Genomic DNA, 27441 nt, shown 5'->3' with positions numbered 1-27441 from the left:
GCTCAGATCTGCTTTGGGATGCTGATGCTATTACACTCTACTGAATGAGTTTACTGTCTGAAAGTCCTTGAACTATTCTGAGTGAATAGCTGTACCTAATCTGCACAGTGAAGCACGTTGGAACTTGATATGTACTCTGTGCCAGCTGGTTGCAGTGGCTACCTGTGAGGTCTTGCATTAAAGGTGTGGTTTTCCACTCTAGTTGTGTACTGACATATTCTTTAGCCCTATGAAAGTAACATCAAACAATGCACTGGAGGAGGTAAGAGGAGGGTGGGAGGAGAGGAGAGAGAGTACAGCAAAAACCCCAGCTTGAGGCTTGTTGGCACCCTGTCCGAGGATGAACACGTCCTGACATGATAAATCTGTTCCTTTGCTTGGTCTGCAAGTTGAATTAGCCCATATACAGATAGACGATGCATCAGACTCATCCTTGACAGTAGACATCAATCAGGTTTGCGGCTTCGATGCCCAACAATGGATTCATTTCTAGAGGAATAGCATAAGAGCAGGGATGTAATGTTGAGACTCTATAAAGCACTGGTGGGACCTTAATTTGTGTATTGTGTACAGTTTTGGGTGCTGTATTTGAGAAAAGGCCTACTGGTGTTGGTGAGTGTTCAGAGATTTACTAGAATTATACCATGAATGAAAGGGTTAGCATATGGGGAACAATTGTCAGCTCTTGGACTGTTCTCCTTGGAGTACAGAAGGATGAGGGGAGACTTCACAGAGGAATTCTGAATGGACAGAGTAGATGTGGCAAAGATTATTTCCATGGTAGGGGATTCTAGGATAAGAAGGCATAATATTTAGGATAAAATGGCGTCAAATTAAAACAGAAATGCGAAAAAATTTATTTACCCAGAGGGTTGTGAGTCTGTGGAAGTTGATGCCACAAGTGGCTGTGGAAGAGAGGTCACTGGGTGTATTTAAGGTAGAGATTGACAGGTATTTGATTAGTCAGAGCATCCAGGGTTACAGGGAAAAATCCAGGGAGTGGGGCTGAGTGAGTGGATGTATCAGCTCATGATTAGAATGGTTAAGCAGTCTAGATGGACCAACGGGCCAACTTCTGCTCGTGATCTTGTGAATGTTGATTTGGTCACAGGGGAGGTTACTGAGATAGAGCGCCTGGATTGGAAAATATTATCTTGTGAGGCAAGGTTAGCAGAGCTACTGAATTTTTCTTTGGAGCGAAGAAGGATGAGGGGCGACTCAATAGAGGTCTGCAAGACCATGAGACTGCATAAATAAAGTAGATAGCAAGCACCTTTTTCTCAGGGTGGGAGTAGTAAACACCAGAAGACATCTTTTCAAAGTGAAAGGATGAAAATTTAGGGGAGACATCAGGATAAGTTTATACACAGGGAGTTGTGGGTGCCTAGAATGCATTGCCAAGGGTTGTGGTAGAGTGAGGAACAATATGGGCATTTAAGAGACTAAGAAAGGCACATGGATGAAAGGAAAATAAAGAGTTCTGAGGTAGGGAGGATTTGTTTATCTTTGATAGGTATGTATGGGACAGCACAACATCGTGGGCTAAAGAGCCTATACTGTGCTGTAATGTTCCATGTTAACCGAGAAGGGTGGTCATTGCCAACCATCATGTGCTGTTTGAGGCAATCATCACCTCCTCCATCCCAATCTCCCAGAGATTTTAAAATCCCATTTCAGGTTAACGGGATATTGAATATTAAAGTTTTGGGGTAAATACAATAAGAGGTACTCGCAGTACAAACAACTCTGATGTTCAGTGGCAATAGACTGTGACTGGTATCAATTGGAGCTGACTAGTTTTTAATTAAATCCAGGCATGCATCCTGTAAAGAAAGGGGTTGTTTAGTGGCTGAAAATGGTAGATGAAATTATTTTACATATTGCTGTCAGCACTGGCTAGTCACAGTGTAAAATGCGCTTCTCTGAAGGAAGGAAGCAGGGGAGCTGAACTGTATAAATAGGAGTCCTTTCTTCTGTGGGACCATTCCCCATTGCACATCAATTATTCCATCGTGGAGAGAGTGGAGAGCACAAAGTTCCTTGTGTATATAAAGAATAACCTATCCTGGACCCACCACACCTCCTTATTAATTACAATACTTTCTAAGGAGGTTAAGGTGGGCAAAGCTACTGGCCCCCATCTTGACAACATTTTACAGAGACATCTGTAAGCTAGAAAGCATTGGACCGGAAGTCAGTGGTGAGGATCATCTAATTGGCAGAGAAGATCACTAGGGTCTCCCTTTCCTCTACTGATGGCATTCACTGGGAGAGATGCTTAAATAAGTGTCAAAGAATCATTGAGGATCCTTTCCATCAAGCGCAGAGTTTCTTTGACCCACTACCATAAAGAAGGAGGTACAGGAGCATCAAAATCAGGGCTGTCAGGTTGGGAAATAGCTTCTTCCTGCAGGCTGTGAGATTGATGAACAGTATCCTGTAACTGAGTAAACCATCCCAAAATATTTACATTTATTTATTTTAAATTATACCTTTATATATGTGGTGTGTGTGTGTGTGTGTGTGTGTGTGTGTGTGTGTGTGTGTGTGTGTGTGTGTGTGTGTGGGGGTGGGGGGGGTGTGGACTTTGATCTGGAGAAGAATTGCATTGCTTTGTCTGTTGCATATGTATAGTCTACTCAGATGATAATGAACTTGAATTTGAGTTGTGTCCATATGATTGAGGCAGAATGTCATTGAGACAAACACCAACTGAGGAGGTTGCAATGGAAAGAGGCAACTCCATCGACTGGATCTAGGAGAGGATGAGGCCTCTGGGGAGCAATGAAGGAAGCATTGTTATCACACCTACTCACAAGTGCACCACTGGACTTGGGTGAAAAGCTCCAAGATGTAATGTTGAAGGAGGATAGGAGATTCACTTGTCACTCACTCATTTTTTAAAAATTTTTTTTTATTTTTCACACTATAAACCATATTGACCAAGATGCATACAGACATTTTTCTTCTTAAATATATACAGTCATTTTCTCCCCCTTTTCCCCCCTCCCTTCCCTCCCTCCCTCACTCCCTTCCCCATTTATTTAAAGTTCAATCTATAAGATACATTAAACCCGTTAAACAATGTTGTCACTTAATAAAAATAAACAAGAAATTTTACTGAGTCAGTTCTTTTCGTTGTCTTCTCCTTCTGTCATTTTAGGTGGTGGAAGTCCACGGTAGGATTTCTCTATTGTGTTTCATGTATGGCTCCCAAATTTGTTCGAATATTGTAATGTTATTTCTTAAATTATATGTTATTTTTTCTAATGGAATACATTTATTCATTTCTATGTATTCTCAAGTCGTCTTCTAATTTCCAGGTTGACATAATAGTCACTCACTCAATGTTAATGGTACATTTGAATTGGTCTGAATCCATTGCAGTTTGTGCGATCTTGCTGTGTTCGGTCTCGTACAGCTGTATCCACACTTTCAATGTTCTTGATTGGCTCTAAAATTATTTGGAAGATTTTGGAAGGGATAAGAGAGAAGAAATGTTTTGATATTTTTCAGACTGAATCACAGAAGTGTTATTGGTATGTCCACTATCTTCCCACACAAGCCAAATTTAAGTTGTTAATTTGCCATCGCAGCGTCAAATAATATTGGAATAAGAATTCTTTCCAGCCCACTATGTGCATAGAGACATTGTGGACAATTTCAAACCCTCAGAATTTGGCTTGGCGGGGAAAAGAATTGGATGTGGAAGGACATACACACTGATATCTGTCTCTAACTGTGGTAATTCCAATACCAGTACAGGCTTGCCATGATAATTGGAACATTGTACAGTTATGAAACAGACCAATTGGCCCACAAAGTCTATACTGACCCTGATCACGAACGAATCTAATGATATTTGGTGCACAAAGTCCATATCCCAACGGTTCATGGCTCCGTCTAAATGTTCCTTAAACATTGCTATCTTATCTGCTTCTAAAAGCATGCTCACTATTAAAATGGCCCACTGTTTCAAGTATGTAAATCAGGCTTCAACAACATTATTTGGGGCAGAAGGGAGATGAAAGCTGTGTGGGTTGCAATATTGCCTAACCAAGCAGAAATGTGAGACTGGGTCAAGAGAGACCTAGAATAGTCTTTTCCTTGTGGACAGCTAGATTACCTGAGCCTTCATTTATGTCTCCTATCTAAAAATGGGATTGAAGGAGGATAGAGGAGTGTTCCCCAGGGCGGTCAATAATATTTGATGGTTGAAGCTTGACATCAAGACTGGACTTGTTTATAACTCCCAACTATTCTTTTCTGCAGTCCAGACGGATGGAAGATACATTTTAAATGTACCACTAAGCCTTCCTATTATCAAAGGTATCCTTTCAATATTCGTCAATGTGATTAGCTGTATTTTACTGACACACTTTCTCAAATATCATGAACAGAACACACGTGTGCGACAACACGTTTCCAGAAAGCAGTCTGCAAACCTGGAGTATAATAAGCAGCATTTTATACCTTTGTTGGTTGTGAAATCAAAATGGTGGTGCTACCGGAGCTGGTGTAATGGCAGTATTGCTGCTGGTACAGACTTGGGAGAGCAGGGTGTGGAGAAATGACACGGCTCTGCAGTGTCCTACCGCCCAGTCTTCGGTCCTTACGAGCATTAAACAGCCCATTAATGGAGCTCACGGTTTTTATTTTTTAAATCCTGCAATCACAAGTTCTGTGCCCAAGATGGCGGGGTCTGTTCTGAGGAACGGAGCACAAGGGGTTGCAGACTCCAGGGATGCAGTGGACCGGGACAGGGTACCAGAAACGGAGAACACCTCACATTGAGAAGGAGAAGCATAGGAGAATAACCGATGGGGCACTGAACACGAACGATGGCAGACCAGTGAGGGGCTCAGCAGCTGAAGGACGCACATAGACTTCCGGCGATATGCAGTTGGGGGACCCACATGTGTTGTGGGCTGCTGGAGACTGGCTCATGGGAACCAGCTATTGGAACTGGGATTCAAGAGGGTGCTGAGGACAAGATGAGCAGAGGCTGCGGGAGCACTGGAGACTCTCAAGGAGCTCTTTTACTATTCTCTTTTGCTTACTTCCTCTTATTGATTGGGGTGCCCGGCAACACTCATTGCAACTCTGTTTGCCTTCTGCCAGGAAAAATGAAATTTTGTGTATATTACATTTTTTTGTATTATTACATGACAATAAAAGGAATCTTCAATCTTAAAATCACCCCTTTAAAAAGAGAATTACTTTCAAAGCTCTGTGTCCCTTTGTGACAGAATGGCAGCAGATCACCTTTTCAATATTGACATCAAGCTGTGATATAAATGAGTTAGGTCTGCTTTGCTGAATTCTACTTTAGGATCTCAACCCAAAGGCATTGACCTTCACTTTGCCAACACAGATGCTACTCAACCCACCTGAATTCTTCCAGCTTTTTCTTTTTTTTTCCTGCGTAAGAACAAAATTGTTTTTCCAGGTCTTTCCTAGTGTTAGGGGGCCATTGGGGAACACGTGCAGCAAAGAGGAGTGGGTGCTATTTCTCAGCCAGAACTTAAAGATATAAGATGTAATCATATATCATGGAAGCAGACCATTCAACCCACTAACTGATGAACACCTGAACTAATTGCATCCTTCAGCACTTGGCCTCCAGTCCCGGGGTGATTCACGAAGGCATAAGCACACTTAAATGCCGTCAGCAATCCTGCTTCTGCAATGCTCAGGAAATCTATCCCAATTCTCACTGCTGCCTGTTTAAAAAAAAATCACCTTCAGATCCCTAATCCATGTTATTTTATCATTGATTTCCAGTTTGAAGCTCTCCAACACTTTAGCCAGAAAATAAAATAAAATGCATATCAGACTGAGGCACTCGTATATAAGATGCTTTGCAATCAGGCTGCAATACATAAAGTAATGAGGAAATGACTCGCCAAGTGTTACGCTCTAGTGTGCTAAGTATGGTTAAGATTCTTTCTGAGTGCTGCCATTTACATGTTGTGGCCTTCTGCATTGCATGACTAAATGAGTGGAGCTGATTGAGTCAGTCTTGATTTTGCAATGAGTGTGTTTTTGATTGATTTCCATATGGGTTGAAACACTGCAAAAATGAGTTTTGTTCAACAGTCCCACTCTTGAAACTGCCCTGTTTATAAAATTGCATTAGAGTTCAACTGTCTTTCCTGTGCTATTATAAAACATTTTCTGCACAAAGTGTTCATCAATAGGAATTAGAATGCTTGCAAATATCAATGCTCTGTGAAGAGTAAGAGATTGCTTAAGGTGGGATGTGAGTGGAAGGGAAGGTTGAGATTCACTGCTCTCGACCCAATAGTTACTGAAATATTTTGCTTGAGAAAAATTGTCATTGGCCCATTTCCTTTGGAGATATGAAACCGTGCACATAACAAGTCAATGAGGTACAATTAAAACAGTGTTTTTCAAACTTTTTCTCTGCATTCATGTCCCACCTTAAGCAATCCCTTACCCATCACAGAGCATAGGGAATACTTAAAGTGGTATGTGAGGGGAAAGAAAAAGGTTGAGAAACACTGGTCTAGACTGATGTTGCCTCATTGGATCTGTTTAGTTTTTAATTTTCTGATTGGAAATTTAAACCTGTTGCACTCAAAAGGTCCAGAGGCAATGATATTCTCACTATGTGGTGAATTTTGTTGGTGTGATAGTGTTAAACAAAAAAGTCTGCAGATGCTGGGGTCAAGTATAATGCACAAACGTACTTAAGAAACTCAGTAAACCAGTCAACATCCACTGTACTTACTTACTTTGGCTTGGCTTCGCGGACGAAGATTTATGGAGGGGGTAAAAAAGTCCACGTCAGCTGCAGGCTCGTTTGTGGCTGACCAGTCCGATGCGGGACAGGCAGACACGATTGCAGCGGTTGCAAGGGAAAATTGGTTGGTTGGGGTTGGGTGTTGGGTTTTTCCTCCTTTGCCTTTTGTCAGTGAGGTGGGCTCTGCGGTCTTCTTCAAAGGAGGCTGCTGCCCGCCAAACTGTGAGGCGCCAAGATGCACGGTTTGAGGCGTTATCAGCCCACTGGCGGTGGTCAATGTGGCAGGCACCAAGAGATTTCTTTAGGCAGTCCTTGTACCTTTTCTTTGGTGCACCTCTGTCACGGTGGCCAGTGGAGAGCTCGCCATATAATACATCCACTGTAAGTAAAAAGTAACCAACATTTCAAGTCTTGGCCCTGTGCCAGTTAGAAGCAAAAAGCAGGCAGGTACCTGAATGAAAAGGTGGAGGAGAAAAGAGGAAGGTGGGGGGTGGGGGGAACGATGACATAGGTAAGAGGTTACAGGTGGAAGGTAGAAGAAAAAAAAGTTGAGGTGATAGAGCGAGATGGTAGATCTTTGGCAGGAGAGGGAAGGGAAGGGAAGGGAACTGCTGTGATTCTTTGCTTTATAGATCACGCTGGTCCACGAACCCACTCTGCACAAATACACCAATATGACCAATCAACCAACCAACCCCGAATGTCTTTGGAACATTTCTCATCTGTGTTCACATCAATGGAGGTCATGGCATTTAGAGAATTCAGGGAAGAAAATGGTGATGTCCTGAATCATATCCACATTAATGAAGAGGAAATGTTGGATTTGGACCTAACTAAGTGTATCCTCGGACTTTGGGGGAAGCTAGGAAGGAAATTGCTGGGGGTCCTGGAAGAAATAATTCTTTCATTGTTAGTCATGGATGAGATGCCAAAAGATTGGAGCATGGCTAATGTTGTGCCTTCATTTAAGTAGATTTACAAGCCCTGAAGCTAAAGGCAGATGAGTCTAACAGAGACACAATCTACCTATATTTGAGAAGGTACGTGGAACAAGAAAGTCTTCAGATGCTGCGGTTGAGGGCAATGCACACACATGCAGGAGAAACTCAGCAGGTTACAGAGTATCGATAGGAAGGAAAGGCAAGGACTGATAATTGACAGTAATGGCTTTTTTCTGCATCTAATTTCCATGTTCCTGGATTTCTATACAATATCAGGCAATTCACATAAAAAAGGATGAGTTCAATTTGCCGGAGAGATAAGGGGCACCGAGCAATAGTAATGGTGAATCTTTGTCTGCCTTATGGCAGACTAAAGGCAATTTTGTGTAATCTGACATTTGTTTTATTATATGACAGTAAATAGTATCTGATCTGACATCCTGCAGTGGGTGCTCATGGATAAACCTATATTTTAACTTCCCAGATAATAGTGATTAGAATGTACAATGTGGCAAACATCAGTCTATTGAGGAGGTACATTTTACATGCAAACATGGAATCAGATCCAGCTACATAGATGTAAATGAATGTCTAGCATTGCTGCGGGACTCTGGCGATGGGGTTTAGAGGGTTGGCTGAAGTCAGTGACGCAGGTTGGCATTCAGCTTCCCTGCGCATCTAATGCTGATACAGGTTGCCAGATTTTGTTGTGGCCTTGAGGGATCTGGCTTCCTTTAAACTGTGGCCCTCCTTCATTAAATTGAATAAAACAGCTTTTTGGTTTAGCAGCAGTTTGACGCTATTTATGAAGGTGAGATCAGATGGAAGCAAATCATTAGGGAATTGATGAAAAAAGAGCAATTTCACACAGAGCAAGGCTTTGCATTCTTTCTCAATTTGTCTGAGTCACTGAATCCTAAAGTCATCAAATCATACAGCCTATTTGGCCCACCTTGTCATCTGTGTTTGCTATCCCCAATGACCAATACAGTAAAATCCCTGTTATCCAGAATTTAAACAATTGGCAACCTCAAGCAACCGACAAAAAACAAATTGCAGAAAATAAATAGGTAAAAAATACAGAAGTTTAAAATTGTTGTGTCTTGACATTAGTTCTCCATTCCAGTCTCAAGCAACCTGAAAACGCTTCTCTGGCATCTGTCAATTGCCATGGGTGCCAGATACTCGAGGTTTTACTATTCTTTGTTCACTTTCCACCATGTGTGGTTTAACCAAGTTTACACACAAGGGTACCTTGCCCTGAAATTCTTCCCCGTAACAACAGCTAGGATTTATGTTTTGGAAAAATTCCCTTCCTGCTCTTAAAAGTACCTGTTGGCAAACATTTTGTTGACGAAGGAAGACTCAAGGCTTTGTAAACACTGTCTATATAAGGAAATGATAGCCTTGTATATTGTAAAAGAAGCATGTCAGTAGGCAAGTGGAAAAGTTGTGTTTACTTGTAAACACTAGGAAGCTCAAATGACTCTGGTAGACGTCAGTGGCTTGGGACAGTGTCACAAAGGTAATATGGAAACAGCAGAAAGGTGCCAACAGAAGTTCTTGTGAAACTACTGCCAAAAAACACCAAGTGCTTAAATGTGTTTGTCCGGCAGCTGGGAACTTTGCAGATGGAGCTTGGAAAATAGTAACATGTCGTGGAATATAAATCCTTAATTGCTTATTCCACCTGAGCAGTAAAATTTCCTTCAATTTATGTTTTCCAAGTTTATAGCTGATGTGAAGAACTCATTTTCTTCTGACCTTACCAATTTCCAGTTCTCTGTATCAAATAATGAACCAGAGGTGGAGAGGGTGAGCAAATGTAAGTTCTTGGCAGTCATGATCTAGGAGGATCTTTCCTAGATTCAACATATATAATGAAGAAAGCACATCAGCACCAATATTATTTTTAACTTCCAATAAATGGTCATTCTGCCTCGCCTGCTTGAAAAAGTGTCTGTGATGTCATGGATGTACTCTGACAATAAATCTAAATCTGAATGTGAATCTGTATCTGAACTCCTATGCTGGTAGTCTTGACGACGAGTGAAAATTAACTGCTGGCTTTAAAGGGTCAGACCTGTTAAGTCCCTGACCACAACTGCTGGAGTAACTCAGCGGATGGAGCAGCATCAGTGGGAGATAAAGAGTGGTTGACATTTTGAGCCATAACCTTTTATTATTGCTTAAAACGTGGGCCTGTAGCATGTTGTGAGTGAGCATCGCACAGAGACTGAAGTGGCAGGCTGTGTGCTCATGTATCACAAGTAACTGATTTTATTTGAATCTTGCATGCAGCCTTTAAGCAAGACTCGTTTCCGCCCCTGACACACCGGTGCTCGCATCACGATAATATGAGCGCATACGCACACTTTCGATGTGTGCTGGAAGAGACGCGGTCTCATGACGCCGTCCTTGCCACGGTTGCCCTGCCACCCGGACATAACAAGCGGGGCCAGTTTGCGCTGAAATCAGGCCATTCTTTTTCTCCCACTGATGATGCTCGACCTGTTGAGTTCCTCCAGCAGACTGTGTTTAGCTTCAATTCTAGCGTATGTGGTCTGCTGGGTGTCTGCTGTTAGGTTCCTGTCCAGTACCTATAATGTGCTGGGTAACTGGTTTAAGCTACATCGTGTCCTACTCCATTGCTGTGTGATTTGGAAGGTTTGGTAGGTGGTAAAAACCCTGCATGTGCAAAGAAGCTGGTTCCCCTATCACAGCCAAACTATTCTGATGAATGCAGAATGCCAGGACACCAGTGAGAAGGATGGTCCTGATAATTGGAGAATGACATCTACTGTCAGCAATAAAGGTCAGTTGCTGAGTGGCCTGTTTTATGGTTCATGGAAACTGTAGCAGCTTAATAATGAGTCCCACAGTACTTCTGCATGCCCAATACTATCCCACCCAAGGTCATGGTCAACCTTGCTCTAAATTAATATTTAAAAAAACCGTGAAGCTAGAAATTGAAGACAAAACAGAAAATAATGGAGTATTAAGCAGGTCAGACAGCATCTGCGGAGAGTTTAAAAAAAGTTAATGTTATAGGCCAAGCTCTTCATCAAATTATTTGTTTTTCTTCCACAAATCTTGCCTGACCTGCTGAATGTTTCCAACGTCTTAGAACAAATAACATTACAGCACAATATAGGCCCTTCGGGCCATGATGTTGTGTTGACGCATATATATCTACCAAAAAACTTAAACCCTCCCAACCTCATAATCCTCTATTTTTCTTTCATCTATGTGCCTGTTCTAGAGTCTCTTAAATCTCTCTATTGATCCAGCCTCCACCACCACCACCCCTGGCAAGACATTCCAGGCACCCACAATTCTCTTTGTGTAAAAAAAACTGATACCACTGATGTCTCTCTTAAACATTCCTCCCCTCAGCTCTCCACCCCCTTCCATCTCTATTCACCCAGCCATCCCTCCTCCACCCTTCTTGCTGCTGGGCCCTCCCTCCCTTCTCCACCTATTACCTCCTACCTTTGTGACCACGATCCTCTCCCCACACCTCTCCCTTTTTTATTCGGATGCCTACCGACATTTTTCCATTCCTTGATGAAGGGGTCAAGCCCAAAACTTCAGTTCTGTATCTTTATCTTTGCTGCATAATGGACACTGCTTGGCCTGCTGAGTTTCTCCAGCACTGCATTTTTACTTTTATTTCCTTCCTTCTCTTTGTTTGGTTACCCTCCAGTGTTTACTGCTCCTGCCCTCTTAATGAGAATGAGGAGCAAAGGTAAATAAAGTAATTAGTCAAAGTATCTTTCCCAGGGTAGCCTAAAACTGGAGAGCATAGTGTGGAAGTATTTAAAACGTAACTGAGCAGCACAGAGGGTGGTGAGATCTTGGAACGAGCAGCTCAAGGAAGAGCTAGAGGTTGTACAATTGTAATGTTTAAAGGACATTTAGACAGGTACATGCAAAGGAATGGTTTAAAGGGTTATGGGTCGAGCACAGCCAAATAGGACTAGGTTGAGAAGACAACCTGATATTGACAAGTTGGGACGAAGGACCTGCTTCGGTGCCCTAAACTCTGACTTTAATGTGAAGTTGCACATTGGGGCTGAGTAAGTCAGTGTTTCAGTAAGCAAGAACTCCAATGAGCCTAGGATAAAGAAGCTGAGAAGATGCAGATTGGAAACAACCATCACTTGTTGCTTTTTAATTACTCTCCAGTGACCCTTGCTAAGCAGTGTGCTGATGTGGTTGAAGTGTGAAGGCTGGACTTGCCCTTGGGTAGTGACAATATTTATTTGATGAAAATAATGTCAAATGTAGACTTAAGGCGATTGTCTGCAGAGAAAGAGATGAGGAAGTTCAAAATGATACCAGTCTTTTTCAGTGAAAATAAGTGAACGTTCTTGAGAGCAAGAATAAAAACACGAGAATAGGTATCCACCACTAATCTGTGAGGTCTCAATTAACCTGGAAAATGGTTAGTCCCTAATCATTATGGTACAGCACAACTCCGATTATCTGAAATCAGATTCTTCAAATTCCTCAGTTATTTTTTAAAAATTTTGGATAAACAAGGATATCTGAAATCTTTATTTATCCGAAAATATTTTTGGAGCCAAACTAACCAGGGATGTTGGGCTTCCCGACGACAGTGGGGATCTCAAACTCCTGGGCAGGAGGGGGATCCTCAGGCTCCCAGCTCGAGCAGGACCTCAGTGGGGAAGTGTCAGTGATTGGCAGTGGCCATCATTTTTTTGGTGAGAATTAAACTTTATTTTAATGCTTTAAAAGCCTTACCTTGTTGTTTGTTGTTGTATAAACACTGTTACAAGTGATTTGCTGTTGCTACTGGGCTGTTTTTAAAAAAATGACAAGTTCTCCAAATAAACCATTTATCCAAAATGGGCCGGCCCGAACCATTTCAGATAATCAGAGTTGTACTGTACCAACAATTTTTAAAAAAATGGCAATCTGCAGTGAGTGCCAAATTGCTGTGGGGATTGCTTATTTAAATTTAGGGTTACAACACAATTACAGGCCTTTCCGGCCCACGAGCCCAAGCCGCCCCAATACACCAATTAACCTACCAACCCATACATTTTTGGAGGGTGGGACGAAACCTGAACACTCAGAGTAAACTCGCACAGGTTACAGGGAGAATGTACAATCTCCTTACAGACAGCGCTGGATTCAAATTCAGATCACTGGTGCTGTAATAATGTGGCGCTAATCGTGCCTTTATATCATCAGAAAAAGTAATTTACAAAGTATCATACAGTATTAACTTGCTTTTGTGAGAAAGAATAATAAGGAATGAACTATCAGAATTTAAAATGTTTTGCATCCTCTCGATTCAAGCTAATATTTGTTGGTGACACTGGTCTTTATTTGCTAAATATTACCTGAAATTTTAGCCCCTTTTCCACTGGCACCCTGTTCCAGGAATTAACTGGGAATTTACTGGGACAGGATCCAGCGGAAAAGGAACACTATCCGGACGCCAGCGTAAAATGATGTCATTTCACGCTGGGGATTAACCGCCTCGACCCCTATTCGTATCCACAGTGTTTGCTGTTGTCATCGTGCTAATAAAATCAGTGGAAAAGGGATGAAGGTAGAACATTCCGATCCCTGGAGATGAGTATGTTTAGTGGAAAAGCAATTAATATTCCAGTTAAGGTGCCCCAGTGGAGCACAAAGGGCTTCCTATCCCGGACACCGCCCGACCAATTAACTGGGATGCCAATGGAAAAGGTGCCATAGCCTTCTTTGCTGAAGAGTGCATGACTCCTATTTTAATTAAGAAGATGACACCTCCCAGACCCCTGTGCTATCATTTGGCTGAGATAAGACACCCAAATTCTGAAATAGAACTTGAACCTACATATTTCTGATTGAACAGATTTACTAAGATTGCATCTAACATCTACAACAATATAGATGGAGGAGTTGGCCAGTGTCTTTGGAAAATTGTGAGCATTCAACAAATCAGACAACGTCTGTGGAGAGTGAAACCTTTTTTAATCCATTGCCTATGGCATACAAAGGTTTGATTGTGATGGAATATTGTTGGGCATCAGAAAATGGCTGCTCCCAGTATCACGTTAACATGCTTTGTTAGGCTAGTGTTTCCGAAGTGACCAAAACTTGAAGCAAGTTGCCACCACGTACATCCAAATACAGATGAAAGATTTTCAACCTATGTTAACTCTATTTCTCCTCCAATAGTGATGCCCTGATCTGTTGAATATTCCAGCATTTTCTGTTTATATTTCAGATTTCCAGCATCTGCAATTTAAAAAAAAATTCTGTTGGATTTTATATTTGGCTCATCCAATCCCACATTATTAATGACTGACACACAACTCCATTTTGGATTTTTAAATTTTATCTTGACATCAGAGACTCATTTAATGACTCTTATCATTTATTATTGGATATTTATTTTCTGCACTGCACAGTCAGTTTGCTTGCACTTCCCTCTTGTTTTCATTTCTCGCTTATGTATACATATCTTTTCTTGAGCTGATTTTTTTGTTTCACTACAATTCAGTAGAAATTCTGCCTGACCCGCAGGGTTGTATGTGATGTCCTGTGTGAACCCTGTCAATAAATCTGAACTTTATGAACTTGTTCCAGTTCGATTGTTGGAACTCCATTTGTCATGTGCGCCCATTGACAAACTTCCAAGTTTCAGATTAAACTTGAACATACTGATGTAAATTACAGTTTAAAATATGAAATGTAATAACAAAGAGGCCATTTGGGCTTCTCATGCTCTCTGGTGGGTTTAAGTCACTGCCTTGCAAGTGTTTCGTTTTTCTGCCTATGTAATTCATGGGCAGGAGTGAGATAAACCGTGAATGGCAGAGCTGGCTTCAATAGCTGATTGTCAAACTCATGCTCTTATTTTCTCTTATTCCATTAATTCACGTTTGAAAGTGACTGATCAACTAGCTTCTACCAGAATCTCTGTAGAACATTCCACACGCAAGAGCTCGCTGTGTAATTTTTTTCCCCTGCCCACTCATCACTTCTGGCTTAACTGGCAGTTTACCTCCAATCTGATCTGAGTCAAAGACATAATGCATGGAAACAGCTCCTTCCCTTTTCGAGGCTGTGCCAAACATCGAGAGTCCATTGACAGTAATTCTGCCTTTTATTCTCCCCCCTGAATAAACTACCTCTTACACAATGGCTAATTTTCTTGAATCAGTGCTATGTGTTATCCTTGGTTGAATTAATTATTGTTCCGGCTCAGAAACATTGTTATCTCTGATGCAAATGCCTGTAACTCTCAGAGATGACCAGGGCGGGGTTGTTCTTCAACACATCAGTGCCGTTTCTTGTCATGCTATCAGTAACAAGTCTTGCTATATAGCCAGCCTGTAACAAGTAGTTTTGCCCAGAAAATCGTTGCAGTCAGTAGCATTAAGTGAAATCTGTATCTATGACAAAGCCCTGAACTTCGCCTCCGAAATTCAGCATGGTTAGCGCAACACTGTTACAGCGCCAACACTCGGAATCATGGTTCGAATCTCGTACTGTCTGCAAGGAGTTTGTATGTTTCCTTGTGTCTGCATGGGTTTCCTCTGGGTGCTGGTGTTTCTTCACACAGTTCCAAAAAAAAATGCAAGAGGTTGTAGGTTAATTGGGTGTAAATGGGCAGCATGGGCTCATGGGCCGAAAGGGCCTGCTAGTGTACTGTATGTCAAAAATAGAACACAATCACTGCTATACATCACAGTTCCTTTGTTCAAATCTAATTCTTTCCATTGATTCCTTCTAAATGAATACACTTTAATCAGCAAAATACTAAAGAACAATGAGAGCGAATTACATAAATCAAAATCAGAAGTATTGGAGATGTGTTTGAGATGTGGAATAGAAATAAGAATGTTCGTATGTGCTACGTGACCGTGTGTGAAGGTGAGACATTTTTGGAAAGATATTGCTGAAATACTAACAAGGATAACCGGTGTGGCCTTCGCAGATGACCCAGGGCTTTATCTTTTGGGCAATTTTATTGAAATAAGTAACAAACTAACTAAATTCCAAATTTTATTTGTTAAAAGTGTGGCGATTACTTGCAAATCTGACTCCCCTCTGCAGAGAGCACGATGGAAGACAGATGAACAGTTGTAAACCTATAATCATATAATCTAAAGAACAAACATAACGTATTTATAAAAATATGGCAACCATATTTGGATTATATATGGGCCCAACTGTAAATTTTTTAAAAAGGTGTTACTATTATAAAAATATGTGATCTCCCCAATGAAGACTTTTTTAAACCAACTGTAAGCCCTGATGGTGTACGGATTTATACTGTGAAAGGGGAGGGCTAGGCGTGGGGGAAGGGGGTCGTTGCGTTCTGTTTTGTAAAAAAAAGGTTTCATACACAATACAACTCCAATTATCAAAATGGTAGGATAAACTTTTTGTTTGGAGAACCATTCATTTTTTTTAAAAACAGCACAGCTGCAACAGCAAATCACTTGTAACAGTGTTTTAAACAACAAACAGCAAGGGAAGGCTTTTGAAGCATTAAAATAATGTTTAATTCTCACTAAAAAAAAATACTGGCCACCACTGATCACTGACACCTTCCCACCAAAGGCCCCGCTCATGCTGGGAGCTCGAGTCCTGCTGCTGCTGGGAGCCCGAGGTCCCAGTCAGTTCTGCTTTGAAAAGTACTTCTGAAAGAGCAAAATTTGTAGATTGCAATTTTAGACCTCAGTACTTTGAGCTTCATAAAGTGTTTTCTTTCAAATAAAAGTCCAGAATTCATAAATGAATCTGTGTGTGAATGTGCTTTTTTTGTGTACGAATCTGTGTGAGTGTACTTGTGTGCACCTGTGTGTGTGTGTGTGTTTGTGGGTGTGGGTATTCCTTTCCCTCAGTCAAAAGTGATCTTAGCACCTCTCTTGCTGTCCTGCTTAAGATCTTTCCAGTTTAATATTATCTGTAAACACTAGCCTCATAGAGAATAGCAGAAAGTTTGGGTGGATGGAACTTCTTTGAACTGATATGGACACTAAAGAATTTTGGCTCCATTGAACTTTTTATGTATCAATGACATCTAAGTGATTGCATTTTAAGACCAGCCATTTGAACTACTGGATTAAAAAATAAATTTAAGATAGGAATATTGGTGAAGGTGTAGTTTAAGGGACAAAGGATCTTACCTTGGAATTCCAAACACCCGGTAGACTTTTCACATCATCAGGGACATTATTAATGTATCTGATATTTCTCTCTTCAGTGTGCCAGTAATAAAAAAGTAAACCTTCTCAAAGTGGAAGTGTGGCTGTCATCTTTCAAAAGCAAACATCATGTGTCTGAATGAAACATTGAATTTAGAATTCCAAGTGCAGCTTCACACTTCTGAATGTTACCAGAAATGATAATTTTGGCAACATACAGCAGAATATTTTCTGTTTGAAATCTGTGAAAGATTTCTCAGGTTATAAAATATGACAGAGACAAAAACACCATTTACAATACAGATAGAATCCTTCGGAACAAATGCAATTAGGTGCATAATATAAAGGTCATTTCATAATTAATTGATTAACTAATGATTGACTAAATAACATTTAAATGTTATGCATAGGCAATACAATCATTTTCAAAGATTAGGCTTTGTTTCCCAAAGGTCACAATGCTCTTCCCCACAACTCTTGTAACATTTACTGACTTTTTGTTATTTAAAGCACTTCTCTAAATCTGTAGATTTCGGAAGAAGACTGGGAGATTGCTTCACTGAGCACCTTCACTCTGTCCGCTTCAGAGACTGTGATCAACCCAGTGGCCAACTATTTCAATTCTGCACCCCACATGTCTATCCATGGTCTCATACTGTCAAACCAAGACCACCCATAAATTGGAGGAGAAAAACTTGATTTTCCATCTGGGCACTCTCCAAATGGATGACATTAACATTGACTGCTCTGGTTTCGGCTAGCCGACTGTCTGTTCCCCCTCTCTCCACTCACAGAGCCCTGTTTGTTGGTGTGCCCTCTCTCCCTTCTCCACCTATTACCTCCTGCCTGTGGGACTGTGCTCCTCCCCATCACCATTTTTTTTCAGGCGCCTGTTTACATTTTGACATACCTTGATGAAGGGCTCCAGCCCGAAATGTTGATTATGTTTGACCTGCTGAGTTTCTCCAGCTTATATTTTACTGCAGATTTTAGAGTTTAGAGAAATTTGTCAAAAATCTTCACATACAGCACATCCAAATTTGTGATGCCCAAGTCAAATCAAGTTTATTATTATCTGATTGTACACGTCCAACCTGACGAAGCAGCGATCCCCTGGTCCTCGGTGCAAAACACACAGACGCACAACCTGATATAGCACACACACAAACAATGCATATGCAGGACAAGTATTCATCTATACAAATAAATAAATATTGTTTCATGAATATGAGAGTCTCAGATGGTCAGTGTGAGCAGTTCCTTTGGTTGTTCAGCATTCTCACTGAATGTGGGAAGAAGGTGTTCCTCAACCTGGTGGCGCTGGCTCTGACACTCCTGTATCTTTCCCAAGGGAAGCAGCTGAAAGATGTTGTGTGAGAGGTGGAAGGGATCCTCAAAGATTTTGCATGCCCTCTTCAGACAATGATCCCGGTAGATCACATCGGTAGTGGGGGAGGGAGGCTCCAGTGATCCTCCCTGGTTGTGTGGATTCACCAGGATTGAACCTGTTGCATGTAAAAGCAGAAAGAGCTCAAGAATGAGCTTCCTGCATTTTCTGTTTCTTTTAAAGAGTTTCCAGCGTATTCAGGATTTTGCCTTTGCGGTCTTTATCTACAGTTCTTGATTTTCTCTGTCCTTCTTGTTTTAATAAGAGGTGGGGATGAAATAGCAAACTGAGCAAGGCTGGTTTGGACACGCGCTTGATTCTATTCATTTGGACACACTCAGACATGATTATCTTATTTGTGCCCCAAGGCATGGATGGCCCGTGGCCCAACACAACATTGCCTATAAGAAACGAGGCACTCTTTGTTGGTAGTTCAGAGCACTTATATAGTCTAGGCTCCTTCATCCATGCACTCCACACCTATCCTTTTAAAGGCCAGGTGTCGAGAAATTCATCTCCAGCCAGTGGCACTGAATATATGGCATGGTAGCAGCAGTGTTTTGTACTTTAACCATGAAATTTATTGAAATAAAATCAAAGGAATGAACTTTAAAAATAATTAACAAATGAACTGGGCATTAATTTTGACAAAAATATTTTTTAGCCATCAAGGACAGACTGGCTTTGGAAGCAGTGGAGGGGAGTTTCACCAGGTTGATTCCAGAAAGGAAGGAGTTAATCTGTGAGAAGAGGTTGAATAAAGTAGGACTAGAGTTACTGGAGTTTAGAAGCGTGAAAGGATCTTATAGAAATATTTAAAATTATGAAAGAACTAGATAAGATGGGAGTAGGAAATGTCGTTTCCACTGAGACTAGAACTAGGGGACATAGCCTCAAGATTCAGGGGAGTAGATTTAAGATGGATGAGCTGCCTCTCCCCTATGTAGTGAATCTGCAGAAATGGAGGTGTTGCTGGAGCTGCTGGTAATAGCAGCTCTACTGTTGGTTTGAACCCACGGAAAACAGGGACCAGAGACACAGCATTCGCCCGTGTGTCTGACTGCCTTCAGCTCTATACAGGCTTTGAACAGCTCATTAAAGGAGCCAGCAGTGGATTTATTTAAAATCATGTGACCATGGGGTCAGGACCCAAGATGGCAGTGCTTATGATTGGTAGCAACCATAATGGGTTGAAGACTCTGGGGAAGCAGAGGACTGGTGCATGGCACCAGAAACTGGGAACAACCCCCCTCCCCCAGTTTGAGAAGGAAAAGCAGAGGAGATGACTCACAGGATGGTGACCAGGGCAGTGGCACAACGAGGGGTTCTGAGGCTGAAGAACACACAGGTGATAGGCTGTTGGTGACGACAGAGGCTGCAGGATGCTGGAGACTGTGGTCAAAGGATTCAACCAGGCTGCAGACTGCTGGAGACTGAAGGGGTATCAGGTATTGGAACCAGGGTGTGAGATGGTGCCAAGGGTGCTGAAAGTTTCCTAATTTTGCCAGAAGTTTGGAACTGGAGCACGAGTTGCCAGCGGTTTGGTCTGGAGTCTGTGTGGCTGTGGAAACAGCAGGAGCACAGGAGGTGAATCTACGGATACTTGGTAACTCTAGGGGGACTATCTTTTTCATCTCATTTTTTGACTGTAAGAGACACCCAGCAATTAATTTCTGCTGATGTTGAATCTGTCTGCCTTACAGAAATTTTTTATAATATTACTGTTTTTATTACATGACAATAAAATAATCTTGAATTCTCTGTTCAGGCTACCTCATTAATGCATTTAATATACATTTAATATATATTTTCAACAATAAGAGAATTGAGGGTTGTGGGAAACAGGTGGGTAAGTGGAGCTGAGTTGTTAGGTCAGATCAGCCATGATCTTAATGGTAGAACAGGCTTGATGGCCTCCTCCTGCTGCTAATTCTTGTGTTCTTTTGTTCCTCTTGTTACATGCAGGTAGATAAAATACCACCCTTTCATCAGCTTTATTTGCATTGGTCCAGCCTGATGCACAAGCACACCTATTTTTCTTGGAATGCCTCTGATCTACTGCAAGCCAAGATCAACTGGAATCAAACCCAAACAAATGTGCCTGTTGGCTGACAAACTCACTGCTGCTGGGGCATGAAGCAAGTTGCTGAGGGTGGACACCAAAGGTATGCTGAACTATGGGTAAACACCAACAAACAGGAGGATTCTTGCCACATTGCAGTGATTATATGTTGTTGATTAAAAGACCAGACCTGTGTTTTTATAGAATTAATAATTGCATATTGCTCCCTGATTGTGAAATTTAATGAATAGCCCATGTTAAGTGCTCAAAAGGGTTGAGTTGTGTACAGTCTGTGTTGCCATGATGTGGATGAATCTAGTACACTTTTTTTTAACATGGGTGGTGTCTATTTGGTTATTTCCTGCTGATTTAATTACAGCTGGGTTTCCCAATAAGAAGTCACTGGCTTGACATGCAATTCAAAATACTTAAATGCAAATGCCTAGGTTGCAAAATTCTGAAAATCATTTACATAATGCAATTGCAAAGATTCTCTGTGGGAAGTGAAAACAGGTTGCTCAGAAATTTAGGAGCTTCAAAATTAGGAGAAAATATGCGAAGGAAGAATTAAACATGTGGGGGTAGGAGAACAAGATTTAAATTTATGACAAAGGTAAAAAATTTGAAAATGCTTATCTCACAAATATGAAGTGATTCCTTCATGCAAAAATGCATTGATTTATTTATTTCAGTTTTCATTTCATCCATTCACTAAAGGGGATGACCATTACATGGAGGATTTATACATCCGTGCGCCATGACCCCAACTGATAGAGTAAAGCTGGTGTTAAATTACAAGATCAGTAAACCAGGAGGTTGAATTGTCAGGAGACATGATTTCACATCCCATCCTTGTAGCTAAGAATGGAAATCAATAAAAAAAATAAAGATGCTGGAAAATCAGAAATAAAAAAACCCCAGAAAATGCTGGATACTCTCCACAGTTAGGTGGCGTCTACAGAAATGTTGACTCTTTATCTGATTCCCATTGATATTGCCTAACCTACTGAGCTTAATAACAATGTATTAATTAAATGTTAATTAAAGCCCAACTAGTTCTCGAACTTGACCAGGAAGAAAGCAAATTGTGAATTCTGATTCCTGGAATTGCAGTTGACTCTGAATTACTCTTTAAAATGGGTTTGTATGCCACTCAACTAATGCATAATTGGAGCTGAATATTAAACACAAACCTCACCCAGGGACACCTATGTTTTGAGTGAATTTTGAAAAAGAGCACTGGACCTCTTAAGAGTACTTCAAGTCATTTATCAAAAACAGCCATTCTATCAAAAACAGTCATTCTATCCATTCTCCACGGGGGCCCTAACCCATCCCCTCCCCTAGGGGCAGAGCACATTGAAGTAAAAGCTTTGCATTATTTTCACCTCGCTTAACATAAATATTTTTAATATTTTTATTATGCAGACAGTAGGAGTGAAGTATAGAAGAAATCAAGGCAGCACAGTTAGCGTAGTGGAAAGTAAACTGCTGTTGCAGGGCCAGCAACCTGGGTTCGAATCCGGTTCTGTCTGTAAGGAGTTTAATCCGGGTGCTCTGGTTTCCTCCCACCTTTCATAACATACCAGACTCCTCAACAACAAACTCAATCAGAGACTCATTTAGGGACTCTTGTGCATTTTATTGATTTTCTTTTGTTCTCTCTGTATTGCACAGTCAGTTTGTTTAAATTCATTATCTGTTTACAGTTCGTTTGTTTACATGTTTACGCTGTGTACAATTTTTGCACTACTAATTAGTGGTAATTCTGCCACGCCCAAAGGAAAAAGGAATCTCAGGGTTGTACATGATATCATGTATGTACTCTTGACAACAAATCTGAAATCTGAATCTGCAATCTGAGTGCTTCACAAGGAAGAGGGTCCATAAACTTTGAACAGAGTCCTGGGGATGCCATAGCTGAAAAAAAAGTTGAGAATGGTTGATCTAAAGGGACAATAGATGATAAAGAGTATTAACTTTCAGCTGCACAATGCCTTTTCACAGGATCAGGTAAGTCCATGTTTTAGCCATCCCATCTCTTTCTTGGAAAGGTGCCTTTTTCTTTGACCTGTTGCAATTCTGATTTGATTGTACTCCTATAGTGAAGAGCAAAGAAGCTCAGAAATCACAACAAAGGTATCCTGTTCCTTTTTTTTTGTTTAGACTTGACAAAAGGCCCAGGCCTGAAATATTGGTTATCCTTTACTTCCTATGGATGCTGCGTGACCTGCTGTGTTTCTCAGAATTGCAATCCTTTTCCATTTCCAAGTCAGCAGGGTGGCATCCTCAACCATTACAGGGGGCAAACAAGAGTTAACCACAAAGTTGAGGATCTTTAGTCATGGTTGGACCCAGACAAAGACAACAGACCGGAGGTTTTAAGAGGACATCAATGAACAAAGTGGGTTTCAAAATTTAGCTTTTATTGTAAGAGTGCATACATGGTTCTTTTACTGACTGGCGAGGCAGAATGACCACTTATTGTGAGTGCAAAAATTAAACTATTCTCAAGAAGATATGTACACATGTAAACAAATAAAGAAATGTAAACAAGCTGACCGTGCAATGCAGAAAGAAAAAAAATCAATAAAGTGCAAAAGTAAGAGTCCTTAACTGAGTCCCTGATTGAGTTTGCTATTTAGGAGTCTGATGGTAGCAGCTGTTCCTGAAACTCGTGGTGCGAGTCTTGTGACACCTGTAACTCTTTCCTGATGGTAGCAGTGAGAACAGAGCTGGGTGATGTGGATCCTTAATGATTGTTGCTGCTCTTCAATGGCAGCATTCCCTTAGAGGTTCTTGATGGTGGGGAGGGTTTTGCCTGTGATGTCCTGGGCTGTGTCCACTACCTTTTGCAGGGATCTTGTGATTCTTAGAGGTGACAGTGTTTTTGTGATATTGCTGGTGAAGGAATCACCTTTGCTGTAAGCATTATAATGTTGTTGACTGTAAACAGTAAATACTTAGGTTGCTGTGGTCGAGAGATGATAAAAGAATATTCAAACATTCTGCTTCCAACACTCTTTGAGCAAGAGTTCTAAAGACCCATGATAATGAATTTATTGTCATATACATTGTACAATGTATGTATGCACTGAAATTCTTGCAGGCGAACAGGTATTTGTGAAAAAAGTTATATAGTAAACTTAATTGAATTAAAATAGACAATAAATATATGATAGATAATAAGTAACTCCAGTAATCCTAGTGCAAAATAAAAAGATGCCATACTGTAAATAGTCCTTTTGAGGTGTCAGAGCAGTCCACGATTAATATACCAAGGGGAGATTCAAGAGCCTAATACCTGTTGGAAAAAAAACTGTTCTTGAACCTGGAGGTGCTGGTCTTCAGGCTCATATACCTTTTGCTTGAACGCAGCATTAGAAAAGGTTGTGACCAGGGTGCTTGTGATAGCGGATGCCTTCATGTAGATGTCTGCAATGAATGAGAGTTCAGAGCCTTTGATGGTCTTGGCTATGTTCATTACATTCTGCAGCGTTCTGCATTCTTGAGCACTTGGATTTCCAAAGCAGGCAATGATGCAACAAGTTAGTGTTTTTTTCCACAGTGCACCTATTGAAGTTCTCCTGGAGAATGAACTTCTGAAAGAGAAAAAAAACCCAACTTTTGTCTTAATAAGACCATAAGCCATAGGATCAGAAATAGGCCATTCAACCTTTTTAGTCTGCCCCACCATTTAATCATGTACGGACTTACTCAGCCCCACTGTCTGGCCTTCTCCCCATAACCTTTGATGCCCTGGCTAATCAAGAACCTCTATCAATCTCTGTCTCAAATATGTCCGATGACCTGACCTCCACCTGTGGCAACAATTTCCAGATTTACCATCCTCTGGCTGAAGAAATTCCTATGTTCTTCGCGGATGCCTTTTAATCTTGAAGTTATGCCCTTTTGTCCTAGACTCTCCCACCATAGGAAACAACGATCTTAACTGGGGATGTCTTATTTTTAAACAGGCCAAATGGAACATCTCAACATCAGCTGTGAGAGATGACACCCCCATTTGACACTGACCAGGAGCTTAGATATTGTACCCATACCTCTGTAGTAATACCTGAACTTCAGAACTTCTGACTGAGAAAGCATCCTAATAATAAAAGCCTTTGGCTGCCAGTTTGATCAAGTGCAGAGGAAATGAAGCACATTTCCCTGTGCATTTTAGGGACCTTACCATTTTAAACTAAATTTGTACCATTCAGGCATGAGATCAGAATTGCCTTGTTTCAGCCACCTGACCTTAAATTTAAACCAAACAATGAACTACTGGAAGAACTTGGGACAGAAATGGCCAATCAACATTTTGATTCAGGACCCTATATCAAGACTAAGTTCATACAGACATAATCAAGTCTTAACAAAGGGTCCTGACTCGCAACATTGACTGACAGTTCCCGCCCGTAGACGCTGCCTGACCTGCTGCGCTCAGCCAAGATTCCATCATCTGCAGCTTTTGTGTTTCTCAGCTTGCCTTCATTTCAACTGAGTTTCAATTCATTGCATCCTTGAGCTTGTTGATCCTTGAAATCAAGTGCAGAGAAAGTGGCTATGTGTGCTTCCCCAATTTGCAAGCTGAACCCATATTTTGGCTATAATTGTGGTGCAATGATTGCCAGAGCAACTCTCGGAACGGAAAAAGAGCAGGATGGGCTCAGGCCTGAAGCATGACTGTGACTACTCATGGCTTTGCTTATTGCTGTGTTCAGCAAGCCAGCAGCTGTTACCGGACGCAGATATAATTTTGACATGGATTTATTTCTCATTTTGTTATAGAGGAAGTCTGGCTTCCTTGCCTTCATTCAACATTACTTGTGCACCACAGGAACATTTTGTTCAGCAGGGTGCCAGACATTTCTGTGATGTTGATTTTCTCTTTCATATTTTTAAGCAAAGTCTGTGACAGTTGCCAATGTTGGGTAACAGAATGGATATTGCTCGCCTTGTGTTAAATAGTAGCCACTGGGGAAACAGTGAGCACAGGGTAGCACCTTTTAATTGGATGGCATTAGCACCAACTCTGGTTTCCATTAGAAACCCCCACCCCAATCTTTCCTCATGTATTCTTTCATCTAGCTCTGAACCTCCATCTCTTCCCTTTTCACTCTGTCTCTTTTCATAGAACCAAAATCAATTCTCTATCATAGCCTCTATCATTGCCTCTATCATAGCCAATTAACACCTTTCATCTATTGGTCTGTTCTCCTCCCCTCCCCTTCTTCGCCCTTTCTTTTCCCTTCTTTAATTCAGTATTTTTTCACTCATGCCTTGAGGAAAGGTTCTGGCCTGGAAAATCGATAATCTATCTATTGACACTGTGAGACCTGCTGAGTTCATCCAGTATCTCTGTGTTTTGACCACAATCACAGCACCTGAAGACTTTTGTGTTTCACAGAGTAGAAACTACCCTCCATCAGGGATAAAGTTAGAGGGTAAAATATCACTGGGATATACTAAAAACAGAAAATGCTAGAACCACTCTGCATCTGTGGAAAAAAAAAACAATGAATGGTCCAGGTCTTGTATGCTTTGTCTGTTTTGATGAAGGATCAAGGACTTGAAATGATAATTATTTTCTTTCCACAGATACTGACTGACCTGTTGTGTGATTACTGCATTTTCTCTTTGTATTTCATACTTCTGGTAATGTGCAAACCAGTAAATAAAATCCTCAGTTTCTAAGTATATTTGGGATAGAGATAGATACAGAATTCAAGCACTGGAAAAAAAAATTGTGGAAAAAAAATAGTTAAAACATACTGAAGTTTAAAATGGCACTCCTCACTGTTAGTTCGCTAATTATGCAACACACAATCTCAAACAATTGGAAAATTCACTATTCCAGCATCTACCAATCCCCAGATATGCTGGATACCGGGGGGTTTTCTGTACATTTTTGAATGTTAAGAGGGTCTCAGGATATGGGATTAGTACAGAAAGGAGGCACAGAGGTAAAAGATTAAAGTGGTAAAAGATGGCAGATTGTACACAAGGAGCCAAAAGAACTACTCCTATTCCTAATTCTTGTATTGATTAGCTTGAAGAAAAACACTCAGTCTGATCAAAAACAACTTCCATTTATATGGTGTTCTCTCAAGCAGCTAAACCATCTTCCAGGAGCTTCATAGGATAGTTATCAGACAAAATATGATCGGTGCTTAATTAACGTCATGTTCGAAGTTATATCTGAAAGATGGAAGGAGAAGTGGAGGAAAGTAAAAACCACCAAGTTCCTTGGAATTCACAAGAAGTGACCTATCCTGGATATGTAACATTTCACTTCTCAAAAAGGTGCAACAATGACTGTATTTCCTTAGAAGGGTGAGGCAGCAAGAATCACTAGGGTCTCCCTCACCCCACCCCCCCCCCACCACCTCCTCACTGATGTGATTTATCAGGATCATTGTTTAAAGAGGGTTCAAAAAACCTTTGAAGACCCCTATCACTCTGCACACATCTTCCAACTATTTCCACCAGAGAAGAGATACAGAAGTATTCGAGGTTAAACCACCAGGGTGAAAAACAGCTTCTTCCCACGAGAATGCAGAATGCCTGTTGAACTGCTAAAATCAAGATTCTACTATTCATTAATAAAATGTATTTTAATATCTGAATCTAGGTTCTGTGCATATGTATCGTTTGTCTGTATGTGTGTTTTGCACCATGGACCGGACAATGCTGTTTTGTTGGGTTGCACTGATACAATCGGACAATGAATAAATGTGAACTTGAAATTGATGAGGTATAATGAGTGAATTCCAGAGCTGAGAGCCTTGGCAGCTGGAGCTGCCGTGGCTTTATAGGGCAGCAATGAAACACAGTGATGGTCAAATGTAAAAGAAACTGAAATGAGGTCTCAGAAAGAAATCTTTGCATAACTTGTTAGTGCAGACAGTACAAACCTTATGGTATCTAAATGGTAGAAACCACCTTCTGGTCAATGAATTTTTAAATTTAAATTTTAAATTTAGACATACAGGATGGTAAAAGCCCTTCTGACCATGAACCCATGCTGCCCATTTAAATCCAATTAACCTACAGCTCCCCATATGTTTTGAAGGATAGGAGAAAACCAGAGCCCCCAGAGAAAA

General features: G+C 41.0%; 1 long non-coding RNA gene across 4 annotated transcripts in view; it reads left to right on the top strand.

Annotated features, from left to right (window-relative positions):
• The window catches only part of LOC138758798 (uncharacterized), an 83968-nt gene extending 56837 nt beyond the window's left edge, over window positions 1-27131 (top strand). For all 4 annotated transcript variants that reach the window (XR_011354471.1, XR_011354474.1, XR_011354472.1 and 1 more), the window contains one exon: window positions 20239-27131. This is a non-coding gene — a long non-coding RNA (uncharacterized lncRNA). The remainder of the gene's footprint in view (window positions 1-20238) is intronic.
• Window positions 27132-27441: the final 310 nt, after the last annotated feature.

Source organism: Narcine bancroftii, chromosome 3, assembly GCF_036971445.1.
Source record: "Narcine bancroftii isolate sNarBan1 chromosome 3, sNarBan1.hap1, whole genome shotgun sequence".
Classification (NCBI taxonomy): Eukaryota; Metazoa; Chordata; class Chondrichthyes; order Torpediniformes; family Narcinidae; genus Narcine; species Narcine bancroftii.
This window is presented reverse-complemented; position numbering and strand designations above follow the sequence as displayed.